Source organism: Oncorhynchus kisutch, linkage group LG21, assembly GCF_002021735.2.
Source record: "Oncorhynchus kisutch isolate 150728-3 linkage group LG21, Okis_V2, whole genome shotgun sequence".
Classification (NCBI taxonomy): domain Eukaryota; kingdom Metazoa; phylum Chordata; class Actinopteri; order Salmoniformes; family Salmonidae; genus Oncorhynchus; species Oncorhynchus kisutch.
The window spans coordinates 40,793,602-40,805,930 of record NC_034194.2 but is presented as its reverse complement, the minus strand read 5'-3'; the positions used below and the strand labels follow the sequence as shown (position 1 = coordinate 40,805,930).

At 41.4% G+C, this 12,329-nt stretch overlaps 1 protein-coding gene across 1 annotated transcript in view; it reads right to left on the bottom strand.

Moving 5' to 3' along the window:
* The window catches only part of LOC109879447 (synapse differentiation-inducing gene protein 1-like), a 93,296-nt gene that overhangs the window by 1,593 nt on the left and 79,374 nt on the right, over positions 1-12,329 (bottom strand).

Below are 12,329 nucleotides of genomic sequence, written 5' to 3'. Positions count from 1 at the left end.
CTTAAATTCTTTTGGCTATAGGATGACAATGGCCCCCCTCTGCAATGCACGAGCGGTCACTGAATGATCTGATGAACATGGAAACGATATGAACCATATGCCATGACATCTCAGTTACCAGATCTCAACCCAATTGAACACTTCTAAGAGATTCTGGAGTGGCGCCTGAGACAGTGTTTTCCATTACCATCAACGTAGAATGTTAGACTAACAGAACACATAGAATGTTAGAATGTTAGACTAACAGAACACATAGAATGTTAGAATGTTAGACTAACAGAACACATAGAATGTTAGACTAACAGAACACATAGAATGTATGAATGTTAGACTAACAGAACAGATAGAATGTTAGACTGACAGAACACATAGAATGTTAGAATGTTAGACTGACAGAACACATAGAATGTTAGAATGTTAGACTGACAGAACACATAGAATGTTAGAATGTTAGACTGTCAGAACACAGAATGTTAGAACGTTAGACTGTCAGAACACATAGAATGTTAGACTGTCAGAACACATAGAATGTTAGAATGTTAGAATGTTAGACTGTCAGAACACATAGAATGTTAGAATGTTAGACTGACAGAACACATAGAATGTTAGAACGGTAGACTGTCAGAACACATAGAATGTTAGAATGTTAGACTGACAGAACACATAGAATGTTAGAATGTTAGACTGTCAGAACACATAGAATATTAGAACGTTAGACTGTCAGAACACATAGAATGTTAGACTGTCAGAACACATAGAATGTTAGAATGTTAGACTGTCAGAACACATAGAATGTTAGAATGTTAGACTGTCAGAACACATAGAATGTTAGAATGTTAGACTGACAGAACACATAGAATGTTTAGAACGGTAGACTGACAGAACACATAGAATGTTAGACTGTCAGAACACATAGAATGTTAGAATGTTAGACTGTCAGAACACATAGAATGTTAGACTGACAGAACACATAGAATGTTAGACTGTCAGAACACATAGAATGTTAGAATGTTAGACTGTCAGAACACATAGAATGTTAGACTGACAGAACACATAGAATGTTAGACTGTCAGAACATGTAAAATGTTAGAACGTTAGACGAATGTTAGAAAGTTAGATTGATAGAATGTTAGATTGTCAGTGTTGCTTCCCTCCTATTGTGTTCCAGACACTTGTAGAACCTATGCCAAGGTATAGAAATAACCTAACTGTTCTTTAAAATAAAATACCCATGTTAGTTAGAATTCCCTTCCTGAACAGTTAGAATTCCCTTCCTGAACAGTTAGAATTCCCTTCCTGAACAGTAAAATTCCCTTCCTGAACAGTTAGAATTCCCTTCCTGAACAGTTAGAATTCCCTTCCTGAACAGTTAGACTTCCCTTCCTGAACAGTTAGAATTCCCTTCCTGAACAGTTAGACTTCCCTTCCTGAACAGTTAGACTTCCCTTCCTGAACAGTTAGAATTCCCTTCCTGAACAGTTAGACTTCCCTTCCTGAACAGTTAGACTTCCCTTCCTGAACAGTTAGAATTCCCTTCCTGAACAGTTAGACTTCCCTTCCTGAACAGTTAGACTTCCCTTCCTGAACAGTTAGACTTCCCTTCCTGAACAGTTAGACTTCCCTTCCTGAACAGTTAGACTTCCCTTCCTGAACAGTTAGACTTCCCTTCCTGAACAGTTAGACTTCCCTTCCTGAACAGTTAGAATTCCCTTCCTGAACAGTTAGACTTCCCTTCCTGAACAGTTAGACTTCCCTTCCTGAACAGTTAGAATTCCCTTCCTGAACAGTTAGACTTCCCTTCCTGAACAGTTAGACTTCCCTTCCTGAACAGTTAGAATTCCCTTCCTGAACAGTTAGACTTCCCTTCCTGAACAGTTAGACTTCCCTTCCTGAACAGTTAGACTTCCTTCCTGAACAGTTAGACTTCCCTTCCTGAACAGTTAGACTTCCCTTCCTGAACAGTTAGACTTCCCTTCCTGAACAGTTAGACTTCCCTTCCTGAAAGCTGAAAATAAACATTTTATCTTCACTTCCATCAGTGGAATTAGTTGGCTGTCTAAAGTTGAGCTTTACATTTGTGTTTTAGAACCATACTTTTGAGTTGTTTTTTTTAGTTGATTTTGTATGCCATGACTATTCTTCTATTAGCTTCGTTGGGTGTAGTGCTTACTGACCAATACAAGTGGAGTTAGGTCTTCTGGCTCTCAACACATTTGATGTATGAAACAAAAGTGTTAGCCCTGATAATGCAGTCGGTGAATAATGCGTTAGCCCTGATAATGCAGTAAGCTAATAATGTGTTAGCCCTGATAATGCTGTCGGTGAATAATGTGTTAGCCCTGATAATGCAGTCAGCGAATCATGTGTTAGCCCTGATAATGCAGTCAGCGAATAATGTGTTAGCCCTGATAATGCAGTCAGCGAATCATGTGTTAGCCCTGATAATGCAGTCAGCGAATAATGTGTTAGCCCTGATAATGCTGTCGGTGAATAATGTGTTAGCCCCGATAATGCAGTCAGCGAATAATGTGTTAGCCCTGATAATGCAGTCAGAGAATAATGTGTTAGCCCTGATAATGCAGTCAGCGAATAATGTGTTAGCCCTGATAATGCAGTCAGCGAATAATGTGTTAGCCCTGATAATGCAGTCGGTGAATGTGTTAGCCCTGATAATGCAGTCAGCGAATAATGTGCTAGTCCTGATAATGCAGTCAGATAATAATGTGTTAGCCCCAATAATGCAGTCAGCGAATAATGTGTTAGCCCTGATAATGCAGTCAGCGAATAATGTGTTAGCCCCGATAATGCAGTCAGTGAATAATGTGTAAGGATGGAAACAATGAATTATCACGCTGGAGAACTAAAGCCTGTCAGGTAACTGTGTTCTGTTGATTTATTATGAGGTAACATTAGGTCATTAGATCATGGCCCCAGATGTGACGCTACTGAAGCTCATAGTTATATTTTCCTAAAAACCCTGGCATAGAAAGTGAAAGTTGTGGGCAAAATGATTTTGCTGAGGGAAATGAATGTCACTCAAATTACTGATATAGTAAAAAACTGGGTCATAAAAAAAATTGTGGTCAATTTTGGCCAAATTCTGTCCTGTCAATCTCAAACCCCAGGGTGTAGTGACACTGCAACACTGCAATGCAGTGCCTTAGACCGCTGTGCCAATCGGGAGGCGAAACTGGTGAATTTTGATAGGGATTGACGCACCGGTGCGACCAATAGACTCTAGGGGTTTTTCGACAAGAGTTTTAATGTGACAGCAGATATCTTTATTTGGTCTACATACACACACACACACACAGACACACACACATGCACACAGACAGACAGGGGACTGATCAATGTTGAAGGGCAGTGGACCCACACAATAAAGGCCCTAATTGAATTTCTTTAATGAAGCCGTTTCTTAAACAGCATGTAATTGATTAATCAATCCGTAGCTCGGCTTCAGATTCATAATTATGTTGTAGCGTGAGGCTGGTCTCCCTGTGGACAGAATTACAATGCTGAGTGTCAGGCTTAGAGGGACGTAGTGAATGGACGGAGTGTGTGTGTGTGTGTGTATGAGAGTATGAGTTCTGTGTATGCATACCTGTGTATGACATTACCTGTATGTGATTACCTGTATGTGTACAGTGTGTGTACATTGTGTGTGTACACTGTGTATTACAGTGTGTGTACTGTACATTGTGTATTAGTGTGTGTACATTGTGTGTAACACAGACAGACAGACAGACAGACAGACAGAGCGAGAGAGAAAGAAAAGAGAGCGAGAGAGCGAGAGAGAGGGAAAGAAAAGAGAGAGTGAGACAGAGCGAGAGAGAGAGAGAAAGAAAAGAGAGAGCGAGACAGACAGAGGGAAAGAAAAGAGAGAGCGAGACAGACAGAGAGAGAGGGAAAGAAGAGAGAGCAAGACAGACAGAGAGGGAAAGAAAAGAGAGAGCGAGACAGAGCGAGAGAGAGGGAATGAAAAGAGAGAGCGAGACAGAGCGAGAGAGAGGGAAAGAAAAGAGAGAGCGAGACAGACAGAGGGAAAGAAAAGAGAGAGCGAGACAGACAGAGAGAGAGGGAAAGAAAAGAGAGAGCGAGACAGACAGAGAGGGAAAGAAAAGAGAGAGCGAGACAGACAGAGACAGAGGGAAAGAAGAGAGAGAGCGAGACAGACAGAGGGAAAGAAAAGAGAGAGCGAGACAGACAGACAGAGAGAGAGGGAAAGAAAAGAGAGAGCGAGACAGACAGAGAGGGAAAGAAAAGAGAGAGCGAGACAGACAGAGACAGAGGGAAAGAAGAGAGAGAGCGAGACAGACAGAGGGAAAGAAAAGAGAGAGCGAGACAGACAGAGAGAGAGATAAATAAGGAGATTTCAATGCATCACTGCATTGATTAAATAACCATCATTTGTTTGATTATGACTCATGAGTTTATTTAGACTCAGAATTTATTATAATTCAGAGTTTATTAGCAGGATAAACTCTTTGGGTATCTTATTTGCATTATCAATGAATAAATTGCAGTCTATAAACTCAGAAGCAGCCCAGTTTGGAGGTTGTGCTTTTCTAAATCTGAAGGCCGCATTTATCAAAATATATATTCCAACAAAGCACCGCGGTCTATAAGAAGGGATCATCTCAGACTCAGATACTCTAGTCGCTGTATTATCAGTCTCTATATGTGTGTATAGCGCATTGAGGGGATGGTGATTCAAACCGTAGAATAAACTTTAAAGTTACTAAAGTTAAATAGTCTCTCTCTCCAACACCTCTCCCTCTCTCTTTCTGTCTTTCTCTCTCTCTCTGTCTCTCTCTCCCTCTCTCTTTCTGTCTCTCTCTCCCTCTCTTTCTGTCTCTCTCTCCCTCCCTCTCTCTTTCTGTCTCTCTCTCCCTCTCTCTTTCTGTCTCTCTCTCCCTCTCTCTTTCTGTCTCTCTCTCCCTCTCTCTTTCTGTCTCTCTCTCCCTCTCTCTTTCTGTCTCTCTCTTTCTGTCTCTCTCTCCCTCTCTCTTTCTGTCTCTCTCTCCCTCTCTCTTTCTGTCTCTCTCTCCCTCTCTCTTTCTGTCTTTCTCTCTCTCTCTCTGTCTCTCTCTCCCTCTCTCTTTCTGTCTCTCTCTCCCTCTCTCTTTCTGTCTCTCTCTCCCTCTCTCTTTCTGTCTTTCTCTCTCTCTTTCTGTCTCTCTCTCCCTCTCTCTTTCTGTCTCTCTCTCCCTCTCTCTTTCTGTCTTTCTCTCTCTCCCTCTCTCTTTCTGTCTCTCTCTCCCTCTCTCTTTCTGTCTCTCTCTCTCTCCCTCTCTCTTTCTGTCTTTCTCTCTCTCTCTCTGTCTCTCTCTCCCTCTCTCTTTCTGTCTCTCTCTCCCTCTCTCTTTCTGTCTCTCTCTCCCTCTCTCTCTCTCTCTCTCTCTCTCTCCCTCTCTCTCTCCCTCTCTCTCTCTCTCTCTCTCTCTCTCTCTCTCCCCCTCTCTCCCTCTCTTTCTGTCTCTCTCTCTCTCCCTTCACTGTAGGGACAAGTAATTCATACCGTAGCTCTAAAGTTATTGGATTAAGGAGTCTGAAGTTTTTACACAAGTTGTAGCTGGACGCCGGGCTGATTGTGGAAATATTGGCATGGATGTTGCTCTCTTACTTAGGGCTACTAGTCACATATACATAATATTTAGGGCTACTAGTCACATATACATCATATTTAGAGCTACTAGTCACAGATACATAATATTTAGAGCTACTAGTCACAGATACATCATATTTAGAGCTACTAGTCACAGATACATCCTATTTAGAGCTACTAGTCACAGATACATAATATTTAGAGCTACTAGTCACAGATACATAATATTTAGAGCTACTAGTCACAGATACATAATATTTAGAGCTACTAGTCACAGATACATAATATTTAGAGCTACTAGTCACAGATACATAATATTTTTGAGAAGTAAACTGCGAGAGAGAGGGAGACAGAGAGAGAGAGATTTCAATGCATTGTCTGCGTTGTCTGTCGTACAATATTTTGTAGCCAATTTGAAATTTTCTCAGCACATTGTTTTCACTGAGGAAATGTATGAGTCTGCTGTTAATGATCATGCAGAGGATTTTCCCAAGGTTGCTGTTGACGCATATCCCACGGTAGTTATTGGGGTTAAATTTGTCTCCACTTTTGTGGATTGGGGTGATAAGTCCTTGGTTCCAAATATTGGGGAAGATGCCAGAGCTAAGGATGATGTTAGTATATGTTAGTATAGCCAATTGGAATTTTTTGTCTGTATATTTGACCATTTCATTGAGGATACCATCAACACCACAGGCCTTTTTGGGTTGGTTTTTATTTTGTCCTGTAGTTCATTCAAGGTAATTGGAGAATCCAGTGGAGAATCCAGTGGAGAATCCAGTGGAGAATCCAGTGGAGAATCCAGTGGGTTATTTTTATTAGTTGATTCTAAGATCTGTGTTTGATCATGTGTATGTTTTTGCTGTTTATTCTTTGTTATAGAGCCAATCAGATTGGAGAAGTGGTTTACCCAGACATCTCCATTTTGGATCCGGCTCTCCTCTCCCACTCTCCTCCCTCTCTCCATCTCTCCCTCATCTCTCCCTCTCTCTTTTCATCTGAGCAGTGGGTGGGCCTGTCTGCCAAGTGGGTGTTCCTATGCCCTCCCAGGCCCGCCCAGGGCTGAACCCCTGCCCAGTCTTTTGAAATCCATAGATTAGGGCCCAATGAATGTATTTCAATTGACTGATTTCCTCAGTTTGCTATGCCTCATTTTCGATTAATTGAAAATGAAACTCAGTTCAAAGTATCTCTCTTTTTCAAACAATCATTGCAGAGCTGGTGCTTGATCCTGGTTTCTCCTGTGGGTTGCTCTAGTTTGGGAGTGTCTGCTAGATGAATGAATGTAACATAAATGGTCGAGAGGCTTCACTGCAGGTAGATTGTATTATTGCATTTCAGCTTCTCCAGTTGAACACACAGATTTGTATTGCATTAGACCATCTACGTCTCTAGTGAATACTTACAATGAATTGGATGCATGTTGTATAGACGTTCACCTTTTGCAGACATCACAGTGTACATAGAATCTCTATCATCCATTTATTATTGGGTCTCTGTGGCTGCCTGAGGTTAGTTTGTGATCTGCATCCCTGACTAGTTATTGATGATGCAGTCACACACACACACACACACACACACACACACACACACACACACACACACACACACACACACACACACACACACACACACACACACACACACACACACACACACACACACACACACACACACACAGTTATCTGCGTACCCGGCTACAAGTATTGATCATGCAGTCATACTATAATCGTCCAGAGCACATTGATGGAGAGGGTGTATTGTATGTGTTCAATTAGCCTACTGCCGAGGGCCATTGTCTCTCCAATGGATTATGGATGAAGCCAGCCCTGAGACAGCCCTGAGACAGCCCTGAGAAAGCCCTGAGAAAGCCCTGAGACAGACGAGATATTGGTTATGCTACGTATTCTAAACTGTATCAGACATGCGTGTGTTCTGATCTGGACCTAATACCTTTTTTTTTTTGCACTATTGGTTAGAGCCTGTAAGTAAGCATTTCACTTTAAGGTGAAATACCTGATGTATTCGGAGCACGTGATTAATAAACTTTGATTTGATTCTTTAGCAGGAGCGTGGGGTGCTAAGAGGTATCTCTAAAACTAACGCATCCATAACAGAGCAGTACATTATTATTATTTTAGATGTCCACAAGTCCACAAGTTTGAACCTATATTTGCAATAACAGGGGACACGGGCTGGGAACCCTGTGAGGTGACCTGTATTGAAACAGGTCAGATCAGGGATATTGCCTCTGCGTATTGAAACAGGTCAGATCAGGGATATTGCATCTGCGTATTGAAACAGGTCAGATCAGGGATATTGCATCTGCGTATTGAAACAGGTCAGATCAGGGATATTGCATCTGCGTATTGAAACAGGTCAGATCAGGGATATTGCCTCTGCGTATTGAAACAGGTCAGATCAGGGATATTGCCTCTGCGTATTGAAACAGGTCAGATCAGGGATATTGCATCTGCGTATTGAAACAGGTCAGATCAGGGATATTGCATCTGCGTATTGAAACAGGTCAGATCAGGGATATTGCATCTGCGTATTGAAACAGGTCAGATCAGGGATATTGCCTCTGCGTATTGAAACAGGTCAGATCAGGGATATTGCCTCTTCGTATTGAAACAGGTCAGATCAGGGCTATTGCCTCTGCGTATTGAAACAGGTCAGATCAGGGATATTGCCTCTGTCTGTCTGTCTGTCTGTCTGTCTGTCTGTCTGTCTGTCTGTCTGTCTGTCTGTCTGTCTGTCTGTCTGTCTGTCTGTCTGTCTGTCTGTATGTATGTATGTATGTATGATGTACTGTATGTCTGTCTGTCTGTCTGTCTGTCTGTCTGTCTGTCTGTCTGTCTGTCTGTCTGTCTGTCTGTCTGTCTGTCTGTCTGTCTGTCTGTCTGTCTGTCTGTCTGTCTGTCTGTCTGTCTGTCTGTCTGTCTGTCTGTCTGTCTGTCTGTCTGTCTGTCTGTCTGTCTGTCTGTCTGTCTGTCTGTCTGTCTGTCTGTCTGTCTGTCTGTCTGTCTGTCTGTCTGTCTGTCTGTCTGTCTGTCTGTATGTATGTATGTATGTATGTATGTATGTATGTATGTATGTATGTATGTATGTATGTATGTATGTATGTATGAATGATGTACTGTATGTATGTATGTATGTATGTATGTATGTATGTATGTATGTATGTATGTATGTATGTATGTATGTATGTATGTATGTATGTATGTAATGTATGTATGTATGTATGTATGTATGTATGTATGTATGTATGTATGTATGTATGTATGTATGTATGTATGTATGTATGTATGTATGTATGTATGTATGTATGTATGTATGTATGTATGTATGTATGTATGTATGTATGAATGATGTACTGTATGTATGTATGTATGTATGTATGTATGTATGTATGTATGATGTACTGTATGTATGTATGTATGATGTACTGTATGTATGTATGTATGTACAGTGGGGAAAAAAGTATTTAGTCAGCCACCAATTGTGCAAGTTCTCCCACTTAAAAAGATGAGAGAGGCCTGTAATTTTGATCATAGGTACACTTCAACTATGACAGACACAATGAGAAAAAAAAGTCAGGTGAGGAAGGGCGCCAGGTTATTATTGGGGCATCTTTGAGGCCCTTGCTGACTAGCCAAGCAGTGGAGTACTTGGATGCATGTGATGGAGCATTGTCCTGCATAAAGAGCATGGCCTTCTTGAATGCTGAGGACTTCTTCCTGTACCACTTGTTGAAGAAAGAATCTTCCAGAAACTGGCAGTAAGTTTGGGAGGTGAGTTTCAGTCCATCTTCAACCCCAAAAGGTCTGACTATCTCATCCTTAATGATAGCAGCCCATACCAGCACCCCTCCTCCACCTTACTGACACCTGACTTGAAGTGGTGCCCTGTGTCCATTACTGATCCAGCCACGGGCCCATCCATCTGGTCCAGCAAGAATCTCATTTCATCTGTCCATAAAACAAAAAACTAAAAAAGAACCTGTCTTCAGGTATTTCTTTGCCCAATCTTGACGCTTCAACTTGTGAATTTTATTCAATGGTGGTCGTGTTTCAGCCTTCTTGACCTTGGCCATGTCTCTGAGCACTTGACACCTTGTACCTCAGGACACTCTAGGTAGGTTGTACCTCAGGACACTCCAGGTAGGTTGTACATCAGGACACTCCAGGTAGGTTGTACATCAGGACACTCCAGGTAGGTTGTACCTCAGGACACTCCAGGTAGGTTGTACATCAGGACACTCCAGGTAGGTTGTACATCAGGACACTCCAGGTAGGTTGTACATCAGGACACTCCAGGTAGGTTGTACATCAGGACACTCCAGGTAGGTTGTACCTCAGGACCCTCCAGGTAGGTTGTACTTCAGGACAGGTAGGTTGAACTTCAGGACACTCCAGGTAGATTGTACCTCAGGACACTCCAGGTAGGTTGTACCTCAGGACACTCCAGGTAGGTTGTACCTCAGGACACTCCAGGTAGGTTGTACTTCAGGACAGGTAGGTTGAACGTCAGGACACTCCAGGTAGATTGTACCTCAGGACACTCCCAGGTAGGTTGCAGTTCTGGAATATGTGGCACTGGAGGATAATGGGTTCCTGGTAGCTTGATGTTGAATTCTTCTCAAGCATTTAGCAGTTAATTTGCACCTTTTCTTCTCCATTACCCCCCCCCCCCCCCGCCTGAAAGGCATTTTACAATTTTTTACTTTTCAGTGTCAGTAAAATCTCTTTTGTGGCCCATTTTACCTGAGGTAATGAAGCTACCTCGTAATTGTGCACACCTTGTTATAAGGTGTTATTCACTTTCGCCACACCCTCCCTCATTACACAAATGATCACCTGAAAATGATTACATCCAATTAGCATTCAAGGTTTGGAGTTGGAAGAATGTGAATAGAAATAATGTTAAGATCAGAATACTCACTTGCCTAATAATTGCGCACGCATTGTAGAGAGGTGTTTGTGTGTAACAGAAGGCAGGAATAGATGAAGTTGAAGAAGGTAGCTATGTGGAGTGGTCCTGAGTGTCTCAGTAAGAGTGCGGCGCTAACTAGTTTAGGAAAGGTTTTGGGTTCAATTCCCTCAGGGATCACATACACATATTAAAAACCTCTTAAGGATCGGACCTTTTTTTCAATTTTTGACTAAAATGACATACCCAAATCTAACTGCCTGTAGCTCAGGACCTGAAGTAAGGATATGCATATTCTTGATACCATTTGAAAGGAAAAACTTTGAAGTTTGTGGAAATGTGAAATGAATGTAGGAGAAAATATAACACAATAGATCTGGTAAAAGACAATACAAAGACAGTTTTTTGTACCATCATCTTGAAATGCTAGAGAAAGGCCATAAGATATTATTCCAGGCCATGCGCAATTTGTGTGCACTAGATGACAGCAGTGTATGTGAAAAGTTTTAGACTGATCCAATGAACCATTGTATTTCTGTTCAAAATGTTGTATTAGACTGCCCAAATGTGCCTCATTAGTTTATTAATAACTGTTCAAGTTCAAAACCGTGTCTCTCCTCAAACAATAGCATGGTATTATTTCACTGTAATAGCTACTGTAAATTGGACAGTGCAGTTAGATTAACAAGAATTTAAGCTTTCTGCTCATATCAGATATGTCTATGTCCTGGGAAATGTTCTTGTTACTTACAACCTCACGCTAATCGCATTAGCCTACGTTAGCTCAACCGTCCCGCGGTGTCCCACCGATCATGTAGAGGTAAAAAAAATGCCCTTCTCCTGCCATGCCCCTCTCCTGCTGTTTCACTCAAAGGTAGATTGACAGGCTGATGGAATCAGCCATCTCTAAACACATCTCTAATCATTAGACTAGATAATGTCCTATAATTACTGAGGTAGAACTAAATAAGCTGCTAAGATAATTCACAGACAGCCAAGTTCCGTCTGCCTGCAAAGTTCCGTGGTCACACAAACAGATGAGGAGACTGGATGTTTAGCCTTCGTTAATAAGACTTCACACTTGAGATGGACTTGGCCATCAACAGCCTGGCAGTGTTATAGCCCTGAGAAGTATAAAGCACTGATGTGTCCAGGTAACAAGTAAAAAAGTACAGATACCTTAATAGAAAATGACTCAAGTGAAAGTTACCCTGTAAAATACCACTCGGGTAATAGTCTAAAAATATTTGGGTTAAACTATACTTAAGTATCAAAAGTAAACAGAAATGCTAAAATGTACCTAAGTATTAAAAGTAAAAGTACAAATCATAAACAATTCCTTATATTAAACAAACCAGATGGCACAATTTTTCATTTATTTTCATTGACGGATAGCCAGGGGCACACCAACACTCAGACATAATTTACAAACAAGCATTTGTGTTTAAAACGTATTATGGCTGCAGGGGCATTATTGAGTAGCTTGGATGAAATGTGCCCAGAGGTTCCCAGAGTAAATGGCCTGCTCCTCAGTCCCAGTTGCTAATATAAGCATATTATTAGTAGTATTGGATAGAAACACTCTGAAGTTTCTAAAACTGATTGAATGATGTCTGTGAGTATAACAGAACTCATATGGCAGGCAAAAACCTGAGAGGAAATCCAAACAGGAAGTGGGAAATCTGAGGTTGGTCGATTTTCAACCCAGCTCCTATTGAATACACAGTGGGATATGGATCAAGTTGCACTTCCTAGGGCTTCCACTAGATGTCAACCATCTTTAGAAACT